Source organism: Vicugna pacos, chromosome 30 (genome assembly GCF_048564905.1).
Source record: "Vicugna pacos chromosome 30, VicPac4, whole genome shotgun sequence".
Lineage (NCBI taxonomy): Eukaryota > Metazoa > Chordata > Mammalia > Artiodactyla > Camelidae > Vicugna > Vicugna pacos.
Window position 1 is genome coordinate 35,150,180 of NC_133016.1, and position 17,486 is coordinate 35,167,665.

Below are 17,486 nucleotides of genomic sequence, written 5' to 3' on the forward strand. Positions count from 1 at the left end.
TTTACCGCGAGGCTTGTTGTGGCTGTTGGATCCTAGGTAACCGGGCAGAGTTCTGTGGGTGGATCAGTGTGATGGAGGGGCTGCCGCCCTCTGTGGAGCTTGGCTTAGGTGTTTGGTCCGGGAAGCTGTGTAAGTTCGAGATACTGCTGCTGCCCAAAGACCTGAGGTCACAGGTCAGTTTCCAGAACCTGAAAGGGCAGACAGTGGAAGATCTGCCTGTCATCAGCTTACTGGTCAGGCTCCGAGGTACTTTCAGACTTGCCCAGTCCTGGTGAAGTCGACTTTAGGGGAGACACGAAGAGAAGCTGGCCGATAAGCTGGCTGCACGGATTGAGGAGAGATGCGAACACATGGATGAGAGATGTTCTGCTACAATGGAGAATACTGGCGTGGAGACAGCTGTAGAGGATACCAGGCTCAAAAGACATTCATTAGACATATTGAAACTCACTGATACAGGCAGAAACATACGGAGTGCCAACGTGGACTTGAGGAAGTTCCTCAATTCCCTTCTCCAATAACGGGTCCAAGGTCCCTGACGTCTGAAGGAGAAGAAATGGCAGAGATGATCAAAACGCTCCTGTTCTTGGAAGAGGTCGTGAGAATCCACACGTCCCAAGGGGCATTCCCAAGCCATTCAGACCAAAATTCAACAAGCCCAGGTAAGCCTTTTCCCAGGTTTGGGCCTAGCTAGTGAGCACTTGCCCTTGCCTCCCCTCCACTCAGGCATCCATTTTGAAGGATCAGTACCTGAGCTGCAATGAAGCCATTACGAGTAGAGCAAGCCCCTCCTAGAATCAGAGTTCCTCCAGCTTCACTCTCTGTGAACAACAGTGAACACCTTAAAGGTCAAATAGTCTCGGCTGAAATAGATAAAATTGAATACTTAGCTCACACCTAGAAACGATGTCCTTCCGCTAGATTCAGCAAATGTTGTGTTTATGTCTTCCCTGGGGTGAAGGGAGTGTGGTAAGTGAGGGGAATCTTTGACTGAACATGAATCTGTATTAGGCTTCAGTTTTTCAAGACAGTGAAGGTAAATAGTACAAGTCAGAAAGTGAACTGAACTGTAAAAGTCGCCAATGACATTAAAGACACAGCTTATGTGGATCGTCTTTCACTTGAGTCAAGCCCCCGGGGGCACTATATCATGGGGGTGCAGACTTGGTTGCGTTAAATGGCTTTAAACTACAGGATCGGATGATTAAGCGTTCTCAACACTGATAGAAAAACACCTGGTTCTCAATAGACTAGCATAACTGCAGCAGGATTCTCCTAGCTAGAATGCATCTAGGTGCTTTTGGATTCAAACCTAAATGTATATATTTGGTTTGTGTCCTCTTGTATTTTCCTAGAGAGGGATGTTACCCCTTGAAATGCCAACATTGGCCAGTAGGTGTCATTGGGATACAGGGCACCACATGCACAAGTGTATCCAAGGTTGGGGGTTATTCCATGTTTCCAAAAGTTATTTCATGGTTCCTGTTGGTTTCGGAGGCTTCAACCTTAAAGAGCTGACATGACCCCTTGAACAGTTTGGACTGCTAGTTTGCATTCTATCTGTCTAGCTTTTCCGTCGAGCTGACACAATGTTACCAAAATTGACAAGTCTGGCTTCTAGGTCGATTGAGTGTGTTTCAAAAAATAACTCCATTTCCGTATAACTCCCAAAACATGTAAATGAGTTCTGTTAAACTTCTTAAAGACTGCAAATGGGATATCAACACAATGTCAAAATAGTTGTCTTCGGACAATCCCTCCCACCACGGCTGTATAGAAACAAAGAGCTAAGCAAATATCACATTTCTGTGAAATGTATCTGGATAGTGTTGATTCATCGATGCCCAGTTGGCAGAGAAGAAGTGCAACCTGCACTCACTCGCTCCCATGTACAGAGCAATGGAAACATCCACTCACCCAGCCCTTAGCATAGGACACTGGCCGAAGAGAGGTCTGTTACTCCCAAAGACAGGATGAGGCCTCAGGACACCTGGAAGCAGGAGAATGCAAAGCAGGGAATGGAAACCAGTGCAGGTTCGGACCCCTGGTGATGGAGCAACAAGGGTGAAACTCTGTTTAACTTGGACGCACACTCTCAAGCGGACAGGAGACATGGGTTTGAAGGTGATGTGCTGAGATTTACAAGAGTGCACAGCAGATGCTTGGCTGAGAGAACTCAAAGAAACCAGCGCAAAATATCCCCACAGTTAATTCTGAGACCAAGATCCCAGCTGCCAAATTTGAGGTAGCAGAGGCAACGGTCAGTGAGGCATAGAGCTACGGATGATGGCACACGCTGAGTCTCAGGGATCTGGAGTGCGTTGTGGGATGTGGTGGGTCGAATCAAGAGAGCAAACCGAACTGTGTACCAATAATAAATCAACCACACTGGTCGCGCGGTTGCGATTACCGATATGTCCCATGGCCACACCCAGTACATCTGCAGGACCAGGGACCAATTGGGAATTTTGCCAATAGAGCACGTGTGGGGCTGAATCAGAGATATCGTGCATCTGGTCTGAGGGATCCAGGGGGCCTTGAATTTGAAATCAGAATGAAAAGCCTTAGGATATGCTACATTCATAACCTGGGCTGGGATTATGGTTTGGTTTGAGTCACAGGATGCGCAACAACTCTGTGGTTGCCTTCGTGCACCCGTGCCACAAGGATGAGAGGACAAGGAAGAGTGGTCCAAGTCCACAGCGCGAGAAGAGGAAGCATTCCCTTCAGCACTATCTCCCAAAAGCGGATGCTACATTTTGGATGGCACCGGCACGGTACGGCACCTAGGACAACAAGGAAGGTCTGCGGGATCATTCCAGCAGGCCCTGATATGTGACATCCATAGATATGCTTCCCCTGGTGTTTCTGTAGACAGAGAAGCTCTGGAAAGAACTGATTTCATTGGGACATTCCCGTGGCAATAAAAAGCAGAAGAGCACTCTCAGTTTGCTGTTTTGGAAACACTCCAAAATGACATAGAGAAGAATGCAGAGCTGAGAACTTTTAGAAGCTTCATTTCCACAAGAGGAAGTGTCCTGTGCACTTTCAGAAGTGTGAGATAAGTATAATCAAAATGAAGTTATGCTAATCGAAGTAGTATGGGTTTTTCATCACAACTAATGCAACACCAGCAATTGGAGATATACCAAATAACACACACAGGTACAGGTTATGGCATCAATGCCTAGGAGAAATTGTCCTCACAGAAATCCCATGGAATTGCGTAGAGACAAGAGTCTAAAATTTTCAATTAACAAAGCCCTAGAAGTCTACATTAGATACCTGATATTACCTGACCAGAAGAGATGAAGAAGAACAGTAAAAGAAACAGGAAGTACCATTTTCAGTTCCAAAGATATTGAAGGCGCAAAAGATAAGCTTTCAAACAACTAGTCTGCAAAACGCTATCCAGAACAAGTATTGAAAATGGAGGTGAGGGAAACACTGAAGAACAACAGTGTCTCAGAATCACAAAAGGCAGAATACCAGAAAAGGGGAAGAGAAAGTCTCAACACGAGCCAAAAATATCAGGAAACTCAATGGTTGTGATAATATCAGGGCTAAAATTCAGTCCTTAGCAGACTAGATAATGCAGAGGGACGCGTGAATGACTGTGAAGACAGGGGAAGAGAAAAACCTCGGTCAGAAGCAGACATAGGAAAGCAAGTGCAAACAAATGAAAACATTGCAGTTGAACCCTGGGTTAAGACAGGGCATGAAAGAATAGAAATCATGAGTCCCGGATGGAAAAGCAAGGGATAAAGAAAGAAAAAGTGTCTGAAAATTTATCTGTAGAAAAATCAGACTGAAACTTGCTGAAAGCCAAGAAAGAATCATCTATGCGAATTCAGGAATTACACAGCATCCGAAGGAGGTGGAATCCCAATAGACCTACCAGCAGCTGTATGATTCAAATCAACAAAGTTCACGAATATCCGAGTGATTTAAAATGCACCTGGAGGAAACAACATAGTCACAAGGAAACCTCCAGAGGGGTTTCAGCTGATATCTCGGCAGCAATATTGCAGGACAGGGAGGAGTGCCAGGACACAGACCATATCCTGAATGGCCAAATGCTGCCACCTAGGGTAGCCTATGCCACATGAACACCATTTCAAATAACGGCAGAGCTAGAGAATTCTACAGACCGGCAAATCTTAAAAGAATTCAGCAGTTCAAAAGTTTTTCTAAAAGAAAGGTTGAGAAAACTCCCCTGAATAGAAAAGCAGCAAGATGGAATGGAAAGAAGAAACCATTATTGGAAATGCAAGAAGAGCATGTGTGGCAGAGAAGAAAGAAGAAGAACTTAAGGAGGACATCAAAACCCTAAAGATGGGAGAGGGAAGCAGGTAATCATAGGAGATTGGAAGCACTCTCTTAAGTGAATCAGCTTATTTGACTCTGTTTGAAGCGAAAGGAGAGATGCATGGCCTGACGTGTTTGCAAAACAAGCGAGAAGAAGACCATTAAAGAATCAAACCAACAAACAAGCACCAAAATGGTATGGTTGGCTGACATATACAAAGGGAACCATGAATATTCAAAAAAAAATACTCAAGGTGAGGTCAAGGGTCATTCAGAACGCATCGACCCAGTATCGTGGCTTGCATGTACTCAGCACACTTGTATTCGGAAATCAGAAGCGTGCATTCATATTCGTAAATTTTGATTCATAAGAGCATATCGTGACCTAACACTAATGCCGATTTGGAATCAAATGGTTTCCTAGTCCGTGATGTAGACTTGTATGTCTTCCAACAGGATGAAGGAATGCCATATTCTAGGCTACGTAGAGAAGAAATGTAAGAAGCCTATAACAAAGGCAAGTAGCTCTGCCAAAGTGTACTAAGTGCAAAAGAGACCGACAGCAAAGTGCACATTGGGGTTGGTTTCATTTCTTGGAATTTCAGCCCCCATGAATCCAATGGATCCATGTCCTGAGAATGTGGGTGTTTCAGCAGAAATCAGGCGACGCATATGTATTCCGGGTGTACGGATATTATAGGAACATAAGTCTCCTTTAGTGGGTCCCTGTGTACTGTGAACTGTTAGAAAGTTTAAAGACGTGTGAAACCATCAACTGAAAAGGGACACACTTCCCTCCATTGGTACGGTGCATAGAGCTCTGAACAAAAGGAAAGAGGGAAGAACAAAGGCCCATGGGACGCTAGTGGGTAGAATCACATTTACCTTAGGAACCTCTTGTCGGATGCAGCCCCTCCCCCAACACTGACAAGATGCAGCAGCCATTGGGGATGGCAGTTAGCGGTTGGATTCCAGGTGGAATGTTGGTGTTTACCGCGAGGCTTGTTGTGGCTGTTGGATCCTAGGTAACCGGGCAGAGTTCTGTGGGTGGATCAGTGTGATGGAGGGGCTGCCGCCCTCTGTGGAGCTTGGCTTAGGTGTTTGGTCCGGGAAGCTGTGTAAGTTCGAGATACTGCTGCTGCCCAAAGACCTGAGGTCACAGGTCAGTTTCCAGAACCTGAAAGGGCAGACAGTGGAAGATCTGCCTGTCATCAGCTTACTGGTCAGGCTCCGAGGTACTTTCAGACTTGCCCAGTCCTGGTGAAGTCGACTTTAGGGGAGACACGAAGAGAAGCTGGCCGATAAGCTGGCTGCACGGATTGAGGAGAGATGCGAACACATGGATGAGAGATGTTCTGCTACAATGGAGAATACTGGCGTGGAGACAGCTGTAGAGGATACCAGGCTCAAAAGACATTCATTAGACATATTGAAACTCACTGATACAGGCAGAAACATACGGAGTGCCAACGTGGACTTGAGGAAGTTCCTCAATTCCCTTCTCCAATAACGGGTCCAAGGTCCCTGACGTCTGAAGGAGAAGAAATGGCAGAGATGATCAAAACGCTCCTGTTCTTGGAAGAGGTCGTGAGAATCCACACGTCCCAAGGGGCATTCCCAAGCCATTCAGACCAAAATTCAACAAGCCCAGGTAAGCCTTTTCCCAGGTTTGGGCCTAGCTAGTGAGCACTTGCCCTTGCCTCCCCTCCACTCAGGCATCCATTTTGAAGGATCAGTACCTGAGCTGCAATGAAGCCATTACGAGTAGAGCAAGCCCCTCCTAGAATCAGAGTTCCTCCAGCTTCACTCTCTGTGAACAACAGTGAACACCTTAAAGGTCAAATAGTCTCGGCTGAAATAGATAAAATTGAATACTTAGCTCACACCTAGAAACGATGTCCTTCCGCTAGATTCAGCAAATGTTGTGTTTATGTCTTCCCTGGGGTGAAGAGAGTGTGGTAAGTGAGGGGAATCTTTGACTGAACATGAATCTGTATTAGGCTTCAGTTTTTCAAGACAGTGAAGGTAAATAGTACAAGTCAGAAAGTGAACTGAACTGTAAAAGTCGCCAATGACATTAAAGACACAGCTTATGTGGATCGTCTTTCACTTGAGTCAAGCCCCCGGGGGCACTATATCATGGGGGTGCAGACTTGGTTGCGTTAAATGGCTTTAAACTACAGGATCGGATGATTAAGCGTTCTCAACACTGATAGAAAAACACCTGGTTCTCAATAGACTAGCATAACTGCAGCAGGATTCTCCTAGCTAGAATGCCTCTAGGTGCTTTTGGATTCAAACCTAAATGTATATATTTGGTTTGTTTCCTCTTGTATTTTCCTAGAGAGGGATGTTACCCCTTGAAATGCCAACATTGGCCAGTAGGTGTCATTGGGATACAGGGCACCACATGCACAAGTGTATCCAAGGTTGGGGGTTATTCCATGTTTCCAAAAGTTATTTCATGGTTCCTGTTGGTTTCGGAGGCTTCAACCTTAAAGAGCTGACATGACCCCTTGAACAGTTTGGACTGCTAGTTTGCATTCTATCTGTCTAGCTTTTCCGTCGAGCTGACACAATGTTACCAAAATTGACAAGTCTGGCTTCTAGGTCGATTGAGTGTGTTTCAAAAAATAACTCCATTTCCGTATAACTCCCAAAACATGTAAATGAGTTCTGTTAAACTTCTTAAAGACTGCAAATGGGATATCAACACAATGTCAAAATAGTTGTCTTCGGACAATCCCTCCCACCACGGCTGTATAGAAACAAAGAGCTAAGCAAATATCACATTTCTGTGAAATGTATCTGGATAGTGTTGATTCATCGATGCCCAGTTGGCAGAGAAGAAGTGCAACCTGCACTCACTCGCTCCCATGTACAGAGCAATGGAAACATCCACTCACCCAGCCCTTAGCATAGGACACTGGCCGAAGAGAGGTCTGTTACTCCCAAAGACAGGATGAGGCCTCAGGACACCTGGAAGCAGGAGAATGCAAAGCAGGGAATGGAAACCAGTGCAGGTTCGGACCCCTGGTGATGGAGCAACAAGGGTGAAACTCTGTTTAACTTGGACGCACACTCTCAAGCGGACAGGAGACATGGGTTTGAAGGTGATGTGCTGAGATTTACAAGAGTGCACAGCAGATGCTTGGCTGAGAGAACTCAAAGAAACCAGCGCAAAATATCCCCACAGTTAATTCTGAGACCAAGATCCCAGCTGCCAAATTTGAGGTAGCAGAGGCAACGGTCAGTGAGGCATAGAGCTACGGATGATGGCACACGCTGAGTCTCAGGGATCTGGAGTGCGTTGTGGGATGTGGTGGGTCGAATCAAGAGAGCAAACCGAACTGTGTACCAATAATAAATCAACCACACTGGTCGCGCGGTTGCGATTACCGATATGTCCCATGGCCACACCCAGTACATCTGCAGGACCAGGGACCAATTGGGAATTTTGCCAATAGAGCACGTGTGGGGCTGAATCAGAGATATCGTGCATCTGGTCTGAGGGATCCAGGGGGCCTTGAATTTGAAATCAGAATGAAAAGCCTTAGGATATGCTACATTCATAACCTGGGCTGGGATTATGGTTTGGTTTGAGTCACAGGATGCGCAACAACTCTGTGGTTGCCTTCGTGCACCCGTGCCACAAGGATGAGAGGACAAGGAAGAGTGGTCCAAGTCCACAGCGCGAGAAGAGGAAGCATTCCCTTCAGCACTATCTCCCAAAAGCGGATGCTACATTTTGGATGGCACCGGCACGGTACGGCACCTAGGACAACAAGGAAGGTCTGCGGGATCATTCCAGCAGGCCCTGATATGTGACATCCATAGATATGCTTCCCCTGGTGTTTCTGTAGACAGAGAAGCTCTGGAAAGAACTGATTTCATTGGGACATTCCCGTGGCAATAAAAAGCAGAAGAGCACTCTCAGTTTGCTGTTTTGGAAACACTCCAAAATGACATAGAGAAGAATGCAGAGCTGAGAACTTTTAGAAGCTTCATTTCCACAAGAGGAAGTGTCCTGTGCACTTTCAGAAGTGTGAGATAAGTATAATCAAAATGAAGTTATGCTAATCGAAGTAGTATGGGTTTTTCATCACAACTAATGCAACACCAGCAATTGGAGATATACCAAATAACACACACAGGTACAGGTTATGGCATCAATGCCTAGGAGAAATTGTCCTCACAGAAATCCCATGGAATTGCGTAGAGACAAGAGTCTAAAATTTTCAATTAACAAAGCCCTAGAAGTCTACATTAGATACCTGATATTACCTGACCAGAAGAGATGAAGAAGAACAGTAAAAGAAACAGGAAGTACCATTTTCAGTTCCAAAGATATTGAAGGCGCAAAAGATAAGCTTTCAAACAACTAGTCTGCAAAACGCTATCCAGAACAAGTATTGAAAATGGAGGTGAGGGAAACACTGAAGAACAACAGTGTCTCAGAATCACAAAAGGCAGAATACCAGAAAAGGGGAAGAGAAAGTCTCAACACGAGCCAAAAATATCAGGAAACTCAATGGTTGTGATAATATCAGGGCTAAAATTCAGTCCTTAGCAGACTAGATAATGCAGAGGGACGCGTGAATGACTGTGAAGACAGGGGAAGAGAAAAACCTCGGTCAGAAGCAGACATAGGAAAGCAAGTGCAAACAAATGAAAACATTGCAGTTGAACCCTGGGTTAAGACAGGGCATGAAAGAATAGAAATCATGAGTCCCGGATGGAAAAGCAAGGGATAAAGAAAGAAAAAGTGTCTGAAAATTTATCTGTAGAAAAATCAGACTGAAACTTGCTGAAAGCCAAGAAAGAATCATCTATGCGAATTCAGGAATTACACAGCATCCGAAGGAGGTGGAATCCCAATAGACCTACCAGCAGCTGTATGATTCAAATCAACAAAGTTCACGAATATCCGAGTGATTTAAAATGCACCTGGAGGAAACAACATAGTCACAAGGAAACCTCCAGAGGGGTTTCAGCTGATATCTCGGCAGCAATATTGCAGGACAGGGAGGAGTGCCAGGACACAGACCATATCCTGAATGGCCAAATGCTGCCACCTAGGGTAGCCTATGCCACATGAACACCATTTCAAATAACGGCAGAGCTAGAGAATTCTACAGACCGGCAAATCTTAAAAGAATTCAGCAGTTCAAAAGTTTTTCTAAAAGAAAGGTTGAGAAAACTCCCCTGAATAGAAAAGCAGCAAGATGGAATGGAAAGAAGAAACCATTATTGGAAATGCAAGAAGAGCATGTGTGGCAGAGAAGAAAGAAGAAGAACTTAAGGAGGACATCAAAACCCTAAAGATGGGAGAGGGAAGCAGGAAACCATAGGTGATTGGAAGCACTCTCTTAAGTGAATCAGCTTATTTGACTCTGTTTGAAGCGAAAGGAGAGATGCATGGCCTGACGTGTTTGCAAAACAAGCGAGAAGAAGACCAACAAAGAATCAAACCAACAAACAAGCACCAAAATGGTATGGTTGGCTGACATATACAAAGAGAACCAAGATTATTCAAAAGAAAATACTCAAGGTGAGGTCAAGGGTCATTCAGAACGCATCGACCCAGTATCGTGGCTTGCATGTACTCAGCACACTTGTATTCGGAAATCAGAAGCGTGCATTCATATTCGTAAATTTTGATTCATAAGAGCATATCGTGACCTAACACTAATGCCGATTTGGAATCAAATGGTTTCCTAGTCCGTGATGTAGACTTGTATGTCTTCCAACAGGATGAAGGAATGCCATATTCTAGGCTACGTAGAGAAGAAATGTAAGAAGCCTATAACAAAGGCAAGTAGCTCTGCCAAAGTGTACTAAGTGCAAAAGAGACCGACAGCAAAGTGCACATTGGGGTTGGTTTCATTTCTTGGAATTTCAGCCCCCATGAATCCAATGGATCCATGTCCTGAGAGTGTGGGTGTTTCAGCAGAAATCAGGCGACGCATATGTATTCCGGGTGTACGGATATTATAGGAACATAAGTCTCCTTTAGTGGGTCCCTGTGTACTGTGAACTTTTAGAAAGTTTAAAGACGTGTGAAACCATCAACTGAAAAGGGACACACTTCCCTCCATTGGTACGGTGCATAGAGCTCTGAACAAAAGGAAAGAGGGAAGAAGAAAGGCCCATGGGACGCTAGTGGGTAGAATCACATTTACCTTAGGAACCTCTCGTCGGATGCAGCCCCTCCCCCAACACTGACAAGATGCAGCAGCCATTGGGGATGGCAGTTAGCGGTTGGATTCCAGGTGGAATGTTGGTGTTTACCACGAGGCTTGTTGTGGCTGTTGGATCCTAGGTAACCGGGCAGAGTTCTGTGGGTGGATCAGTGTGATGGAGGGGCTGCCGCCCTCTGTGGAGCTTGGCTTAGGTGTTTGGTCCGGGAAGCTGTGTAAGTTCGAGATACTGCTGCTGCCCAAAGACCTGAGGTCACAGGTCAGTTTCCAGAACCTGAAAGGGCAGACAGTGGAAGATCTGCCTGTCATCAGCTTACTGGTCAGGCTCCGAGGTACTTTCAGACTTGCCCAGTCCTGGTGAAGTCGACTTTAGGGGAGACACGAAGAGAAGCTGGCCGATAAGCTGGCTGCACGGATTGAGGAGAGATGCGAACACATGGATGAGAGATGTTCTGCTACAATGGAGAATACTGGCGTGGAGACAGCTGTAGAGGATACCAGGCTCAAAAGACATTCATGAGACATATTGAAACTCACTGATACAGGCAGAAACATACGGAGTGCCAACGTGGACTTGAGGAAGTTCCTCAATTCTCTTCTCCAATAACGGGTCCAAGGTCCCTGACGTCTGAAGGAGAAGAAATGGCAGAGATGATCAAAACGCTCCTGTTCTTGGAAGAGGTCGTGAGAATCCACACGTCCCAAGGGGCATTCCCAAGCCATTCAGACCAAAATTCAACAAGCCCAGGTAAGCCTTTTCCCAGGTTTGGGCCTAGCTAGTGAGCACTTGCCCTTGCCTCCCCTCCACTCAGGCATCCATTTTGAAGGATCAGTACCTGAGCTGCAATGAAGCCATTACGAGAAGAGCAAGCCCCTCCTAGAATCAGAGTTCCTCCAGCTTCACTCTCTGTGAACAACAGTGAACACCTTAAAGGTCAAATAGTCTCGGCTGAAATAGATAAAATTGAATACTTAGCTCACACCTAGAAACGATGTCCTTCCGCTAGATTCAGCAAATGTTGTGTTTATGTCTTCCCTGGGGTGAAGGGAGTGTGGTAAGTGAGGGGAATCTTTGACTGAACATGAATCTGTATTAGGCTTCAGTTTTTCAAGACAGTGAAGGTAAATAGTACAAGTCAGAAAGTGAACTGAACTGTAAAAGTCGCCAATGACATTAAAGACACAGCTTATGTGGATCGTCTTTCACTTGAGTCAAGCCCCCGGGGGCACTATATCATGGGGGTGCAGACTTGGTTGCGTTAAATGGCTTTAAACTACAGGATCGGATGATTAAGCGTTCTCAACACTGATAGAAAAACACCTGGTTCTCAATAGACTAGCATAACTGCAGCAGGATTCTCCTAGCTAGAATGCATCTAGGTGCTTTTGGATTCAAACCTAAATGTATATATTTGGTTTGTTTCCTCTTGTATTTTCCTAGAGAGGGATGTTACCCCTTGAAATGCCAACATTGGCCAGTAGGTGTCATTGGGATACAGGGCACCACATGCACAAGTGTATCCAAGGTTGGGGGTTATTCCATGTTTCCAAAAGTTATTTCATGGTTCCTGTTGGTTTCGGAGGCTTCAACCTTAAAGAGCTGACATGACCCCTTGAACAGTTTGGACTGCTAGTTTGCATTCTATCTGTCTAGCTTTTCCGTCGAGCTGACACAATGTTACCAAAATTGACAAGTCTGGCTTCTAGGTCGATTGAGTGTGTTTCAAAAAATAACTCCATTTTCGTATAACTCCCAAAACATGTAAATGAGTTCTGTTAAACTTCTTAAAGACTGCAAATGGGATATCAACACAATGTCAAAATAGTTGTCTTCGGACAATCCCTCCCACCACGGCTGTATAGAAACAAAGAGCTAAGCAAATATCACATTTCTGTGAAATGTATCTGGATAGTGTTGATTCATCGATGCCCAGTTGGCAGAGAAGAAGTGCAACCTGCACTCACTCGCTCCCATGTACAGAGCAATGGAAACATCCACTCACCCAGCCCTTAGCATAGGACACTGGCCGAAGAGAGGTCTGTTACTCCCAAAGACAGGATGAGGCCTCAGGACACCTGGAAGCAGGAGAATGCAAAGCAGGGAATGGAAACCAGTGCAGGTTCGGACCCCTGGTGATGGAGCAACAAGGGTGAAACTCTGTTTAACTTGGACGCACACTCTCAAGCGGACAGGAGACATGGGTTTGAAGGTGATGTGCTGAGATTTACAAGAGTGCACAGCAGATGCTTGGCTGAGAGAACTCAAAGAAACCAGCGCAAAATATCCCCACAGTTAATTCTGAGACCAAGATCCCAGCTGCCAAATTTGAGGTAGCAGAGGCAACGGTCAGTGAGGCATAGAGCTACGGATGATGGCACACGCTGAGTCTCAGGGATCTGGAGTGCGTTGTGGGATGTGGTGGGTCGAATCAAGAGAGCAAACCGAACTGTGTACCAATAATAAATCAACCACACTGGTCGCGCGGTTGCGATTACCGATATGTCCCATGGCCACACCCAGTACATCTGCAGGACCAGGGACCAATTGGGAATTTTGCCAATAGAGCACGTGTGGGGCTGAATCAGAGATATCGTGCATCTGGTCTGAGGGATCCAGGGGGCCTTGAATTTGAAATCAGAATGAAAAGCCTTAGGATATGCTACATTCATAACCTGGGCTGGGATTATGGTTTGGTTTGAGTCACAGGATGCGCAACAACTCTGTGGTTGCCTTCGTGCACCCGTGCCACAAGGATGAGAGGACAAGGAAGAGTGGTCCAAGTCCACAGCGCGAGAAGAGGAAGCATTCCCTTCAGCACTATCTCCCAAAAGCGGATGCTACATTTTGGATGGCACCGGCACGGTACGGCACCTAGGACAACAAGGAAGGTCTGCGGGATCATTCCAGCAGGCCCTGATATGTGACATCCATAGATATGCTTCCACTGGTGTTTCTGTAGACAGAGAAGCTCTGGAAAGAACTGATTTCATTGGGACATTCCCGTGGCAATAAAAAGCAGAAGAGCACTCTCAGTTTGCTGTTTTGGAAACACTCCAAAATGACATAGAGAAGAATGCAGAGCTGAGAACTTTTAGAAGCTTCATTTCCACAAGAGGAAGTGTCCTGTGCACTTTCAGAAGTGTGAGATAAGTATAATCAAAATGAAGTTATGCTAATCGAAGTAGTATGGGTTGTTCATCACAACTAATGCAACACCAGCAATTGGAGATATACCAAATAACACACACAGGTACAGGTTATGGCATCAATGCCTAGGAGAAATTGTCCTCACAGAAATCCCATGGAATTGCGTAGAGACAAGAGTCTAAATTTTTCAATTAACAAAGCCCTAGAACTCTACATTAGATACCTGATATTACCTGACCAGAAGAGATGAAGAAGAACAGTAAAAGAAACAGGAAGTACCATTTTCAGTTCCAAAGATATTGAAGGCGCAAAAGATAAGCTTTCAAACAACTAGTCTGCAAAACGCTATCCAGAACAAGTGTTGAAAATGAAGGTCAGGAAAACACTGAAGAACACCAGTGTCTCAGAATCACAAAAGGCAGAATACCAGAAAAGGGGAAGAGAAAGTCTCAACACGAGCCAAAAATATCAGGAAACTCAATGGTTGTGATAATATCAGGGCTAAAATTCAGTCCTTAGCAGACTAGATAATGCAGAGGGACGCGTGAATGACTGTGAAGACAGGGGAAGAGAAAAACCTCGGTCAGAAGCAGACATAGGAAAGCAAGTGCAAACAAATGAAAACATTGCAGTTGAACCCTGGGTTAATACAGGGCATGAAAGAATAGAAATCATGAGTCCCAGATGGAAAAGCAAGGGATAAAGAAACAAAAAGTGTCTGAAAATTTATCTGTAGAAAAATCAGACTGAAACTTGCTGAAAGCCAAGAAAGAATCATCTATGCGAATTCAGGAATTACACAGCATCCGAAGGAGGTGGAATCCCAATAGACCTACCAGCAGCTGTATGATTCAAATCAACAAAGTTCACGAATATCCGAGTGATTTAAAATGCACCTGGAGGAAACAACATAGTCACAAGGAAACCTCCAGAGGGGTTTCAGCTGATATCTCGGCAGCAATATTGCAGGACAGGGAGGAGTGCCAGGACACAGACCATATCCTGAATGGCCAAATGCTGCCACCTAGGGTAGCCTATGCCACATGAACACCATTTCAAATAACGGCAGAGCTAGAGAATTCTACAGACCGGCAAATCTTAAAAGAATTCAGCAGTTCAAAAGTTTTTCTAAAAGAAAGGTTGAGAAAACTCCCCTGAATAGAAAAGCAGCAAGATGGAATGGAAAGAAGAAACCATTATTGGAAATGCAAGAAGAGCATATGTGGCAGAGAAGAAAGAAGAAGAACTTAAGGAGGACATCAAAACCCTAAAGATGGGAGAGGGAAGCAGGAAACCATAGGTGATTGGAAGCACTCTCTTAAGTGAATCAGCTTATTTCACTCTGTTTGAAGCGAAAGGAGAGATGCATGGCCTGACGTGTTTGCAAAACAAGCGAGAAGAAGACCAACAAAGAATCAAACCAAGAAACAAGCACCAAAATGGTATGGTTGGCTGACATATACAAAGAGAACCAAGATTATTCAAAAGAAAATACTCAAGGTGAGGTCAAGGGTCATTCAGAACGCATCGACCCAGTATCGTGGCTTGCATGTACTCAGCACACTTGTATTCGGAAATCAGAAGCGTGCATTCATATTCGTAAATTTTGATTCATAAGAGCATATCGTGACCTAACACTAATGCCGATTTGGAATCAAATGGTTTCCTAGTCCGTGATGTAGACTTGTATGTCTTCCAACAGGATGAAGGAATGCCATATTCTAGGCTACGTAGAGAAGAAATGTAAGAAGCCTATAATAAAGGCAAGTAGCTCTGCCAAAGTGTACTAAGTGCAAAAGAGAGCGACAGCAAAGTGCACATTGGGGTTGGTTTCATTTCTTGGAATTTCAGCCCCCATGAATCCAATGGATCCATGTCCTGAGAGTGTGGGTGTTTCAGCAGAAATCAGGCGACGCATATGTATTCCGGGTGTACGGATCTTATAGGAACATAAGTCTCCTTTAGTGGGTCCCTGTGTACTGTGAACTGTTAGAAAGTTTAAAGACGTGTGAAACCATCAACTGAAAAGGGACACACTTCCCTCCATTGGTACGGTGCATAGAGCTCTGAACAAAAGGAAAGAGGGAAGAACAAAGGCCCATGGGACGCTAGTGGGTAGAATCACATTTACCTTAGGAACCTCTTGTCGGATGCAGCCCCTCCCCCAACACTGACAAGATGCAGCAGCCATTGGGGATGGCAGTTAGCGGTTGGATTCCAGGTGGAATGTTGGTGTTTACCGCGAGGCTTGTTGTGGCTGTTGGATCCTAGGTAACCAGGCAGAGTTCTGTGGGTGGATCAGTGTGATGGAGGGGCTGCCGCCCTCTGTGGAGCTTGGCTTAGGTGTTTGGTCCGGGAAGCTGTGTAAGTTCGAGATACTGCTGCTGCCCAAATACCTGAGGTCACAGGTCAGTTTCCAGAACCTGAAAGGGCAGACAGTGGAAGATCTGCCTGTCATCAGCTTACTGGTCAGGCTCCGAGGTACTTTCAGACTTGCCCAGTCCTGGTGAAGTCGACTTTAGGGGAGACACGAAGAGAAGCTGGCCGATAAGTAGGCTGCACGGATTGAGGAGAGATGCGAACACATGGATGAGAGATGTTCTGCTACAATGGAGAATACTGGCGTGGGGACAGCTGTAGAGGATACCAGGCTCAAAAGACATTCATGAGACATATTGAAACTCACTGATACAGGCAGAAACATACGGAGTGCCAACGTGGACTTGAGGAAGTTCCTCAATTCCCTTCTCCAATAACGGGTCCAAGTTCCCTGACGTCTGAAGGAGAAGAAATGGCAGAGATGATCAAAACGCTCCTGTTCTTGGAAGAGGTCATGAGAATCCACACGTCCCAGGGGCATTCCCAATCCATTCAGACCAAAATTCAACAAGCCCAGGTAAGCCTTTTCCCAGGTTTGGGCCTAGCTAGTGAGCACTTGCCCTTGCCTCCCCTCCACTCAGGCATCCATTTTGAAGGATCAGTACCTGAGCTGCAATGAAGCCATTACGAGAAGAGCAAGCCCCTCCTAGAATCAGAGTTCCTCCAGCTTCACTCTCTGTGAACAACAGTGAACACCTTAAAGGTCAAATAGTCTCGGCTGAAATAGATAAAATTGAATACTTAGCTCACACCTAGAAACGATGTCCTTCCGCTAGATTCAGCAAATGTTGTGTTTATGTCTTCCCTGGGGTGAAGGGAGTGTGGTAAGTGAGGGGAATCTTTGACTGAACATGAATCTGTATTAGGCTTCAGTTTTTCAAGACAGTGAAGGTAAATAGTACAAGTCAGAAAGTGAACTGAACTGTAAAAGTCGCCAATGACATTAAAGACACAGCTTATGTGGATCGTCTTTCACTTGAGTCAAGCCCCCGGGGGCACTATATCATGGGGGTGCAGACTTGGTTGCGTTAAATGGCTTTAAACTACAGGATCGGATGATTAAGCGTTCTCAACACTGATAGAAAAACACCTGGTTCTCAATAGACTAGCATAACTGCAGCAGGATTCTCCTAGCTAGAATGCATCTAGGTGCTTTTGGATTCAAACCTAAATGTATATATTTGGTTTGTTTCCTCTTGTATTTTCCTAGAGAGGGATGTTACCCCTTGAAATGCCAACATTGGCCAGTAGGTGTCATTGGGATACAGGGCACCACATGCACAAGTGTATCCAATGTTGGGGGTTATTCCATGCTTCCAAAAGTTATTTCATGGTTCCTGTTGGTTTCGGAGGCTTCAACCTTAAAGAGCTGACATGACCCCTTGAACAGTTTGGACTGCTAGTTTGCATTCTATCTGTCTAGCTTTTCCGTCGAGCTGACACAATGTTAC

General features: G+C 45.2%; 1 long non-coding RNA gene across 1 annotated transcript; it reads right to left on the reverse strand.

The window, feature by feature from the left end:
• Nucleotides 1-11,008: 11,008 nt before the first annotated feature.
• On the reverse strand, nucleotides 11,009-15,891 carry LOC140690406 (uncharacterized). The gene is made up of 4 exons (XR_012065676.1): nucleotides 15,788-15,891; nucleotides 12,512-12,584; nucleotides 11,345-11,415; nucleotides 11,009-11,136 (listed from the first exon to the last, which is right to left on the reverse strand). It is a non-coding gene; the product is annotated as an uncharacterized lncRNA (long non-coding RNA).
• Between the last annotated feature and the right edge of the window lie 1,595 nt (nucleotides 15,892-17,486).